A 12,500-nucleotide genomic window follows, 5' to 3' on the forward strand; every position below is an offset into this window, starting at 1 on the left:
CAATATAAAGAGTTATAGAGTTCCATATAAAAGGTTACATCTTTCTATGTGTTCATAACTACTACAACAATATGACATTTTCATTTTTTTTATTTTTTATAAGGAGCTGTTTTTGTTTATACAATATGCTGCTAAGAAAACACCATAGAATATGGGTAAATGATAGCTCCATCATTGTTCAATGTAAAAAAAACAAAAAAAAAAAAACATACTTTGTTAGTTTTAATAAATAAAACATTTTTTAAAAATCAAGGAAATTTATCTGCCAATTTTTCTTTTTGCTGTATCTAAAACGTACCGAACCGTACCGAACCGAACCGTGACACCAGTGAATCGTATCGAACCGAACCGTGAATTTTGTGAACCGTTACACCCCTAATAGATAGATAGATAGATAGAACAGATAGATAGACTAGTGCTAATGTTGATCTGAACACTTAGGTCCCCTGTTAAATGGTAAACTGCGACATCTCTTTGGTTGCTTTGACATTTCTTCAGAATTTCATGTTGACTTTGAAAATATTCAATTGGCTAAATTTCTAAATCAATGTTACAATCAACATATATTGTAACATTATATTATCATCCTTGCCATAGCATTCAGAGATGGTGAGAATGTGAAATATTGTTAAATGTAAGGTCAACTGATCAGGCGTCACACTTCACCATCTAACAGGGGACCAGTGTGCTTTAGTCTAGAGAAATCACCACTACATGCACAGATCTGTTGCTGTGTATGTTTAGTATGTACAGTTTAGTCTGTGTAGAAATGACCATGCAGTAGTGGTGACCTAAACATGGAAACATTGAAATGAACTGATTTTGTTCAAGTGAAAAAAATTATTGAACATCATTGAACCAAATTTACACTTCAGTTTTCACCAACAAAACTTTTGACATTGTATGGGTAAAAGCAGCAGAAAGAGCTCCTTAAGGTAACAATTGCAGGTCAGTACGTTTAATAGTAAAGAGTGCATGTGTTAGATAAAATGAGTTTGGTCCCCAGTTAGATAGTGATGTGCGATACATGTCTGGTTGATTTGCCCTTTCTCGAATAACAAACGCACTTTAAAGATTCTGGAGCTTAAAACTCAACAATTCTATTACTGACGAATACTGTTAAATTTAAAGGGTTTATCGTGGACTACGGTGTTTATAGTTTTTATTCGTTTAATATGCAAATTTTACATTATTTCGAGTTTAATGAAACACAACTTTTTTTCTGTCAAAAACAATTTTGTTTGACATGAGTAGCATATTTTACTACTATTCAGCATATGTTGTAAAAAATGCTTGAAAAAATCTTACATTTCATCTTAAAATCTTAAATTTAATTTTAACAACAGTTTGTAAGTAAAAGTTCTTAATGTCAGTTTACAGTTAACCCTTGGCGTCAATTTTTTGTTTGTCCATTTAGTGCAGTTTTTCCATGTGCAGGGTATTTCACTGGTTTCATTGAGATACCTTTGCATCAACAGACGCTGTGGACAGGGACATTTATTACGTCAGTTTTGATTTCTTTTATCTCAAACTCAAATTCAGCTGTATTTTATGATGACTGTGTTTATGGAGTGGAATTATTTTCAGCAATTAATACCTCAATGTTGAAACTTTTCACATTAACTTATTGTATGACTTCAGAAGACTTTGAATACAACACAAATAGTTTTTAATACTTTTATAATCTTTCTTGGACTAAATGTCCATGAGTATGTGTACCCCAATATATTATTTAATCAGGAAATAACATTTGGCCATAGATTCTGCATATTGATGCTAAAGATTTCTCATTCAAAGCCATGGAGCACCTGCATGTGGAGAAACAGTGTTTTCTGTCAGTATGTGACCGGTTGAGAACGCTTGTAGAGTTTAAGCAGTGTGGAAATAGACACACAAGAGATTCTGTTAGAATGACTTTGGTCCCCAGTTAGATGGTGAATTGTGACGTCTATTTGACTGATTTTGCCATGAGAAGCCTACTAAGTTTAATTCTATTAAGCCATTTTTTTACATTATTTCTGAATGTAATAATGACATATGAGTTACACATATTATCTTTCTTTATACACAATTTTGATTATAATGTATATTAGTATATTACTAAAAATTACTTAAATTACTTTTGATTGTTCACTAGTAGTATTAATATGGTTTTATTTTTTTACCCTAAAATTTTACAGTGTTTGTTGAACTGGTATTTTAGTGTTATGATCAACATTGGCGTTGCATGCACAGATAGTGAAGATGCTAAATGTAAGGTCAACCAGCATCACACTTGACCATCTAACAGGGGACCAGTGTGCTTTAGTTTAGTGAAATCACTTCTGCGCTCTAAAAACCCAGTTCTAAAAAGTTCTAAATACTCAATTTTTTTGTGGACACCAATTATCTAAAAAAAAAAAAAAGAATAATTAATCACTTCTAATTTTTTTATTTACTTATACATTATAATAATTACATGAATTAATTTAGTCAAGTCAAGCTAAAAAGCTTTTTTTTTTTTGCTTAATGTTTAAGTGCAGTGTACTTAAAACTGTTTATCATACATAATGTTTTTCATTTAGCAATTATTTTGGTACTTTATAAATTACAAATACTAACTAAAAAAAGAATCAAAAACTCAAAAAAATATTCAGCCTTTTTTAAACTGCACGATCTGTGTATTTCTGAATGTGAAACACTGGAAGATCATCTCATCACAGCTGCAGTGCTTGAAGGACATTGTCCATGATAACACAATCAGCAGGAGAGGGGCTTGTGTCAGTGAGGTCTCGCTCAATTCCTCCTGGAATAAGCACAGAGAGGAAAACTTTATCATCAGAGACTAAAGTAGACATTAATATGTAATGCCAACAGAGTAGGGGGAACTTTAACATCAGAACCCAGAAGAGTAATTCACCATGGGATCGTTCTAGAGCTGGGCGATATGGCCTAAAAAACAAACAAACAAAAAACTAATTTTTTTCATAAAAAAATCTGATTTACAATTTTAATTGATTTTCCCCTATACTTAAAATCAATATTCAGATGACAAAGAAGTAGTTCAAAAGCAGTTAAAATGTCGCTCTTTATAATTTAACAGTCAAATTTAAAACTGAGACAAGATTATATATAAAGGCAGAATTACCTTAAAGCTGGAAAGACCTTATTGTTTTTTATACTAGCCCATCATGCATCTAACAATCCACTCAGTGTTCAGAGCTGTTCAGATTAAACTGCAGCTCCGCAGTGAAACAGTGTCATGGACGGAGTACAGAGCAAGTGGAAATATATTTTCTAGGCTATATTGTCCATCTTGTAATGCCCCAGGTTTAGGTTATTTATTGATTGATTTAAATATAAATTATTTGTAATAGAGCAGACACTGTCTAACCATGTCTACACCGAACGTGAGAGTTGTGCCGTGCCCCGCTGAGCTGAAAGTGTGTCTAGACTTGATGACATCACACTATAGTGTCACATCATCTGAACGCAGTGTCAGTATGTTTGATCATAAACAGAACGAGCATCATTTCACTGACGGGGATCGTGTCACATCCAGTGTAGACAACATCAGACACAAATATTGAAGCAGTTATGTTCATTTTTGAAAAACCATGTTTTTAATAAATAGCTAAATAAGCAAAAAATAATAAAAATAAGCAAGCAAGCGCAAGTTTGGGGGTTTGATTCCCCGGGAACACATGATAGGTAAAAATTGATAGCCTGAATGCACTGTAAGTCGCTTTGGATAAAAGCGTCTGCTAAATGCATAAATTTAATTTTTAATTTAATTTTAATTTAAATAAGAAAGTTTTAGGCTGTGAGTGTGTGCAGTTTACACTGTAGAAAATAAATAGAAGCATCGTCAAGTTATGTTTACCACAGGCATTATTTTATTCATAAATTGAAAAACTCCATAAAAAAACATATGAAAATCTCAAAGCAACCCGCAGCTCTGACGTCATAGTTCTACCACTCTTATTTCAGATCTATTATGGCAGTTAATTCTTACATTTTATGTCCTAAAGAACATTTATTCTCACACATGTACACTGGGAAAGCATGAAGGGCTCCTTTCATGTTGACATCATGTAAAAAAAAAAACTATAATAATAAAAAAACGGTGATGGAGGCAGTTAGTGTTTGTGATTTGCCTTCACATGAAGAACAGACGTTTAGAATGTCATGAATGTCTGTGAAATCCTGCAGGTCTCTGATATGGTGAAACCTAGAAAACCACAAAAACGTAAAGTGTTTAACCGACATTGGAAAAGAGAAAGCCAAGTCTGTGTCCTGTTATGTTCGGACACTTCACACAACTTGAAGTTACAGTACCTGAAGTGTTGAGGCTCACTCTGTTATATTCAGCATCCAGCTCAGCCTGCAGTTTAAGAAACATTGTAAAGGTTTACTACAAGTTTGTACATTGCTTTTGTAATTTTAATATATTACAATATTCATGTCTGTGTATAAGCTTAAACCTAATTTTGGATTAGTACTCTTAGAAGCTAGTTGTTTAAAAACAGACCAAAAAACAAACAAACTCACGTTTATCAGGGCATTTCCCCAAAAGAGCACTGTATGGCTAGGATGAGCGTAGAAACATTTGACACCAAATGGTCTCAGCAATAGACTTGCTCATAATGCTTTGAGAAACACAGCCCTAAACATCACAGTTAACATCAGTGACATTCAAATCTTTTAGTGACGAAAAGCCAGCTGAGCTAACGTTAAGATTAGTGTCCTTCTTAGACGTTAACATCATACTGTAAGCAGTGATGCTGAAATAGAATCCAGATCAATGCACATTCAAAAGCACTTGGGCGCTGTGTAAAAACAGCATTTCCCAAAAATAAAAACATCCCTTTATCGTGATATTCAATAAGACATTTTCACAATTGTTTTGATGTACTTACAAGTTGTTCCATAAGTTTGCTCCAGTCGCTTGTGATTATCCTCCGTGTTGAACAGATTCTTCTGAACGTCGATTAGAGCAACATCGTGACGTCACGGAGTAAACTTAAAATTAATAATTTCAATAGAAAAGTCTACTCAAAACCCGACGTTAAGCCACACAAAAAAAATAAAACAATTCCTCATTCAGAAAATGTAATTTTTATAAGTTTCATCAATGATTTAAAAGACTTTAAATGCGGTGTTCTTAATCTTTTTAAGTTAGTAGTACAGTTCAGGTTCAGACCTGTTGCTGTGTAAGTTTAGCATGTACAGTTTAGTCTGTGTAGAAATGACCGTTCAATAGTGAACAAAATGGAGACCTAAACATTGAAACATACATACATATATATATATATATATATATCAGTATCTACAATGTGTATGATGGTCTTTCCTGGCTAGTGCATTATAAAAAAGTAAAATAAAATCTGATTATTTTTCAAGCTACATAATCTTAAAGCAGATCAATCCGAATCAAAGTGCCTTGTTTTAAAGAATCCCCACACCCCCCAGTTCCCCCAGCAGCGTCTGGTAAACTGATTGTCTCCTCTCTTCATATGCTAATAACACTAATGCCTCCACATTATCACCTGCCCTCTCACAGCAAGCAGGTATTTGGACATACAAGCAAAGCCCAGAAAAGAAAGCAGGTCTATTTAAGTGTATTTTATAAATGAAATGATACAAATAGTATTTAATTATACCAGATATTAATTTATTATTATTAAATTTAGGTTGAAACTCAACATTTTTGCAAAGAAGCTGTTTATATTTTAGGCATTGTATATTATTTTATTTTAAAATAAGTCCGGGGAATACTTTTATTAAGTCAGGCATTTGTTGAACACACTGCTGGGTACTTTTTAAAAATACAGGAGAGCTTCTTTCCCATAACATGCACCAATCCGGCATCAGGCTTATGGTCTGTGGTCTCTCAAACACTGGATAATATCAGTAAAAAAAAATATATCATTTCCCTTAGGGCTTAAATGAACCTCATCATTTAAATATAGCTCAGGCTTCTCAAACACTATGTGTGGATGATGGACAATGCTCCATTAACACAGAGAACAAACTTGGCCATCACATTGTTCACAAGCTTCCTGACTTTGTCCACCTTTCCTCCAGTGGTGCCTCGGGTCGATTGAAGAAAACATAATCTTCATTTGTTCAGTTGATCCCTGAAACTGAAAGATATTCAAATCAATATATACTAACACTAAGAGGTTTACTTGTCTTGAAATGAGATTGACATCTATTATTCTTGTTGATTGTGGCAATTCCATTTTTGGGAGTATATATTTTTGTATTCAGAACATTTTATACTCAAAATATATTGAGTAGCAACATACCTTTTTTTTTGAGGACTGAACTTTCTGATGAAGTGAAATTCTTGATTAGAGTGAAAAATGTGAACTGTTGACTTGACTTTTCTTAAAAGAAAAAAGTAAAGACAGTTTTGTTAAACATGTTTAAACATAGTTGCAACATTTGTAGAATAAGTGATTAGAAAATGTAGAACTTACTCATGTTGTAGGATATGTTCTCCTTTCTAGCAGCCAGAATCATTTTAATAGTGAGTGAATGTTCTGTGATTATAAAGCAGCACTTCCTCCAGCTGGAGAGCGATTGGTCTGTACGACAGCTATCCGTGTCGATGCGGTCTGTATGATCAGCTTCTGTATGATTAACATCTGTATGACCAGTCATCAGCATGCTGGCCATTCTCTTATGCATTGCATCTCGACCTGACGAGTCACTCTATGTCTTATGTTTTTACTTAAGTTTAACCATTTCTGATGGCAAGAATGGCTGTTTTAGTGTTATTATCAACATTGTTGTTTCATAGATAAACAGAATATTGATATATTTATAAATGTAAAGGCAACCAAACAGGCGTCACAATTCACAGTCTCATTGGGGACCGTCTTTTACACTTTCTCAATCCTTGACTCTTGGTCAGGAGCCCTTGGCGTAAATCTTTAGTTTGTCCATTTAGTGCAGTTTTTCCATGTGCAGGGTCTTTCACTGGTTTCATTAAGATACCTTTGCATCAACAGACGCTGTGGACAGGGACATTTATCACGTCAGTATTGATGTATTTTATCTCAAACTCAAATTCAGCTGTATTGTATGATGACTGTGTTTATGGATTGGAATTATTTTCAGCAATTAATACCTCAATGTTGAAACTTTTCACATAAACTTATTGTATGACTTCAGAAGACTTTGAATACAACACAAATAGTTTTTAATACTTTTATAATCTTTCTAGCACTAAATGCCCATGAGTGTAAAAAAAAAAAAAAAAAAATCCCTGATTATTTTTCAAGCTACATAATCTAAAAGCAAACCAATCCCAGTCAAAGTGACTTGTTTTAAAGAATCCCCACATCCCCCAGTTCCCCCAGCAGCGTCTGGTAAACTGATTGTTCTCTCTTCTTATATGCTAATAACACTAATGTCTCCACATTATCACCTGGCCCCACAGTACCAACAGTATCCGGGCTAACTGAGTCTCATCCAATCACGGTCCAGATATCTGGGTGGGGTTATATATATACTGTTTTTCTGACAAAATCTACTTTGATTTTTTTAGTTTTTTGTGAAATAAAATTCCAAAACCTTGAAGGACAAACTGCTTTTTGAGATTCCTACATTGCCTACAAGGGACCACATACAACAAAGCCTACTAAGGCCATTTCTCATCTCTTTTTTCCATTCAAGACTGAAAAGGTAAGTTATACATTAAGAATTTAGATTCTGATAACATGTAAATGGTAGCCTTAAAAAAATAAATGTGACAAAAATGCATGCAGACTGTTAAAATCTGCATGTAGTCTCTCAGTGAATGTTAGTGCTGTTTAATCTCTATTTACTGTATATATTTGTTCATTTGTTGATAGATTTTTTTTTTGTGGTTGTTTCTAAATATTGTTTTTCATTTTGGCAAATGCAGTGTACCCTAAAAAGATCTTGAATATTTCACAGGAAAATGAGACCCAGAAGAGTCTGTCCTGAAAAGGAAGCTTTGAAATTCATCGCATCTGGGAAAGATAAAGACATATTTCAGTCAAGAGTCAAGAGAACGGTAAGTTATTATTTAAGACTCTGTCTCCAATACTGTATGACTGCAAATATTAATTAAGTACTTGGCATAGTAGCTTATGAATTTCAAGAAGTGTACTGTGCAATGTTATTACTTGTTCATAGTGTGCAGTGTGAAAAAATACAGAAACAGAAATTATAGATGATCAGTGGCTTGAATATTTAGTGTATTTTAATTTTGATGCACAGTTATAAAGATTGTAATGCACTGATAATCATACTTGATAAAATATTAAATATTGATAATCAATGGAACTCGAAAACAACTGGGACACATATTAAACTTGTATCATAAATGTATGTATTCTCTAAAGCTAATATGTGCATGTGTATGTGTTTGTGACCAACAGATTGTTGATGAAGAGAAAAGAGCACATTTGTGTGCATTTGTGACCACAAACATCACTACAGGAGAAGAAATGATGTTCGACTGTGGAGATCCTGACTGCTCATGGAGACAGGTACATTTCTATTTTAATAACTTTAGCTCATATTTCAGAGTTATTTCATGAATTGTTATTTATTTGTTGTAGTCAAACTTCCTTTGAGTTTTAATGTAAAATAATGGAATTAACCTGGCAAACTTGTTACAAACAATGTTAAATCAGTTTGGGATCAGTACGATTTTTTAAATGTCTTAACAGTAACAGTTCTCTCTCTCTCTCTCTCTCTCTCTCTATACGTATACTGTATACATAGACAATATATCTATAGATATCTCTATATAGGTCTATTCAGTTTATTTTAAATAAATGCTGTAATTTTGAACTTTATTTTCATTAAATAATCCTAAAAAGTACTATATATCACAGTTTCCACAAAACTATGAAGACGGAAAAGATGCTTTCAACACTGATAATATAAGAATCCTTATTAATGATTGAGAACCAATAATAATTGATCATAAAAGAACATCAATTCAGCTAATTCAAATTATTTCTGAAGATCATTTGAAAGTGAAGAGTGGAGTAATGATGCTGAAAATACAGCTGCACATCACAGAAATACATTACAGTTTAAAGAACATTCGATAAGAAAACAGTTATTTCAAATTGTAATAATATTTCACAATTTTAAATTCATTTTACAATATTTCTGATCAGGTAAATGCAGCCTTGATTAGCAGAAAAGTCTTCTTTTAAAAACATTAAACCAGTCTTCCTGATCCCAGACTCACTGGTCAGGTGTTGTTCCTGTGAGAGGTGTGATGTTTGTGGGAGAGAGAGAGAGCGTGAACAGGGCAGATAGCACTACAACACAATAGAGATTATTGATCAAAGTGAAGAAAAAACAATCCGCACTGGTATGGTCTTTACTATATTTCATAAAATAGTACCACTTTCCCATAAGATGTCATTGGTTAACACTAGTTAACATGAAAATCACTTTTAAAGTGTTTATTAATGTTAGTAAACATTACTTTCATCATTAACAAATACAATGTTTGATTTTTATAATGTATTAATAAATATTATTTAATGTAGTTGAGCTAACATTAACAAAAAATAAACAGTTGTATTTTTTTAATATTAACAAAGCTTAAATATTTAAACAAATGTATTTCTCATTGTTAGTTAATGTGTCCTGTCCATCGCTCCGTGTTTTTAAATCAAACTTAAAGACTCATTTTTACACCCTTGCATTTGAGTGATGCGGTGTACGGTTCTTTTGATGTATGTTTTTATTTTTTTAAATGTGTATATATACATATTTTTATTTTAATTTTTGATCTCTGTTGCTTTTAAAGTAACCTTTTCTTGTAAAGCAGTTGGATCAATGATGGTTGTGTTAATGTTGTGCTCTATAAATAGAAATTGACTTGACCTGACTTATTGTAAAGTGAAACTTTACACTTAACAAAAAACTCTTTATTTAAAGTGAATAATGCATTGGTAATCCAGAATAATGCATTAGTTAATCAATAATTATTGGCTTATTCTGGTCAATAAACTTGAATATCACTTAGTAAGTGCCACTCAATAATTGTGAAAAAGTGAATCATTAATTACTGGTTTGTTTATTCTTAACTAATGCACAATTCTGGATCCTTAAAATGTTAGGTTAATCATGAATTACTAGTGTGTTATTACATGAATTACATCTTTTAATTTGGGTCTGGGTTTGAGTATAAAAGGGGATGCAAGTCAAAAAGTTTAATGTATGCAATAATAAAATTTTAGTCTGTAACAAATATGATTAAAATAATTAATTAAAGCATTAATTAAAATCAGTTTTACAAAAAAGAGCACTTGTTGAAATGTTCTGCATGTCACTTTCAGCGTTCATAACAATATCATTATTAATTCTGTACAGCTTAGTCAGGTGGCCATTACTAGACATTGATATAAATGAATCTTCTATATTACAGGTAGCAGGATGCTTGGTCCATTACATCCTGACGGATGGACAACACCCTCATCAGACTACTACACCCTACACCCAGGATCCACTTGGTCTGTCTCTACATGTCAGAACGAGTAACTTGAGTCTTCAATGGGATGAAAGACAAAAAATATCTTAAGCAGAATGATGAGCAAATCAGTGGAAGAGCATCCTACTATTGAGGAATGCCTTCAGGAAGTCAAAACTATGTGCAAAGACTTATTGTAGAGTTTACAATAAGCATTCAAATGATTAGATATAAATACTGGTGTGCATTTGATCACTGGTCTTATCAAATATGAACCAAAAACAGCTACAGCAATGTCCATGTGGTTTCAGGAAATAATGACACAAATGATGATCTTTCTGAAATAAGGGCTGCCGGCTCAGAAAAGACTTCAGACTTCAGTCTCGGATACATCAGTAAATCACTAGTGCCATTAAATCAAAACGGTATTCCATTCACCACAAACAATACTGAAGAGCTGAAGATCATTGTCTTTTCATGTTTTCAACTTTGTAAAGTATGTATTACTGCCATTACATTTTTTTAATTCATTCATATATTTATTCACTATATATATTTTTTATCTTTTAATTTTGTTAAATAGCAAGAGCCAGAAAGCCCTGGTCAGAAACAGAGAGGAAAGTCATAGAACACTGTTTCAAGATCTACTTTGAGGAAATGAAGGCTCCTGGAAAAGTGGACTGTGAAAGATGCATAAATGCAAACAGGATTCTAAAGGGTAATGGAAGAGACTGGAAAACAGTTAAATACTTTGTGCTCAACAGAATAATTTCAGTTAAGAGAAGTTTGGGTCAACAGTACTGAGCCCATAAACCCTGAGAGCTATTTTTAGAGAGATTATGAGAATAAAGTTTGACTTGATTTCATTCAAAATGCTGTTTTGTTTTTTCACAATATCCTTTTCAGTGCAGGAAGTCTCCATATATATATATATATATATATATATATATATATATATATATATATATATATATATATATATATATATATATATATATATATATATATATATATATATTAATTCCAAAGATCCAAATGGTTATCTGTTTTCTTGCCTTTACATTTAACAATTTACATTTCACATCAATGTTTAGAATATTCTGCCTATTTCTGAATGTAATGGCAATGTTGATAATAAAAATGGAGCCCCTAAATCAAGTGCTGCTCTGAAAAATGTTAGTGTGTTAAACGACTAAAGTGCCAATGCTTAAAAAGTATTTTATTGTAGCTCTCCATACAACACCTGACACTAATACACATGTGGAGGTCAAAACTGAAAATTATATATTGATTGTTGCATTGAGAATTTTCAGTTGGATCCACAAATGTGCAAATGTTAAAAGACATTCAGTTCATTTAATTTACTGGAGCCAACTGAAGTTTTTAATGCAGTAAATAAAAAAATAAAAGCACACTGGTCCCCTGTTAGATGGTGAAGTGTGACGCCTGATCGGCTGACCTTACATTTAACAATATTTCACATTCTCACCATCTCTGAATGCTATGGCAAGGATGATAAGTGTTCAGATCAACATTAGCACTATTCCATCCATCCATCCATCCATCTAAAAAATGCACAAATTAGCCTCCAAGATCAAACCGGTCCCCAGTTAGATGGTGAAGCATGACGTGATCTGTTTGGTTGCCTTTACATTTAACAAATTACATTTATTTATTTATTTCTGAATATAATGGCAATGCTGATAATACTCTACAAAAAAATGGAGCCTCTGGAAAATGTCAGTGTTAAACAGCTAAAGTGGCATAGTTAAAAGGTGTTTTACTGAACTCAACTGAAATTTTTCAATGCAGCAAGTTAACATATAATATTGTTTAAGTTAACATATAATGTTGTTTCTTAACTTAACATATAATATTGTTTCTTAATTTAACATATAATGTTAATGTGTCTGTGATGTAAGAAGAGGTGATTCAGTCTAACAGGCGTCACACGTCACCATCTAACTGGGGACCAAACTCATTTTATCTAACACATGCACTCTTTACTGTCAGAAGTATTGACATGCAATTGTTACCTTAAAGA

General features: G+C 32.6%; 1 protein-coding gene and 1 long non-coding RNA gene across 3 annotated transcripts in view; both read left to right on the plus strand.

Moving 5' to 3' along the window:
* LOC127977020 (fibrillin-1) overlaps positions 1 to 12,500 on the plus strand; it is a 76,041-nt gene that overhangs the window by 32,634 nt on the left and 30,907 nt on the right. The gene's annotated exons all lie outside the window — the stretch shown is intronic.
* LOC127977021 (uncharacterized) lies at positions 7,443 to 11,392 on the plus strand. Its single transcript, XR_008158072.1, has 5 exons — positions 7,443 to 7,674; positions 7,930 to 8,029; positions 8,397 to 8,507; positions 10,415 to 10,881; positions 11,040 to 11,392. It is a non-coding gene; the product is annotated as an uncharacterized LOC127977021 (long non-coding RNA).

The sequence above is a fragment of the Carassius gibelio genome, chromosome B18 (genome assembly GCF_023724105.1).
Source record: "Carassius gibelio isolate Cgi1373 ecotype wild population from Czech Republic chromosome B18, carGib1.2-hapl.c, whole genome shotgun sequence".
Lineage (NCBI taxonomy): Eukaryota > Metazoa > Chordata > Actinopteri > Cypriniformes > Cyprinidae > Carassius > Carassius gibelio.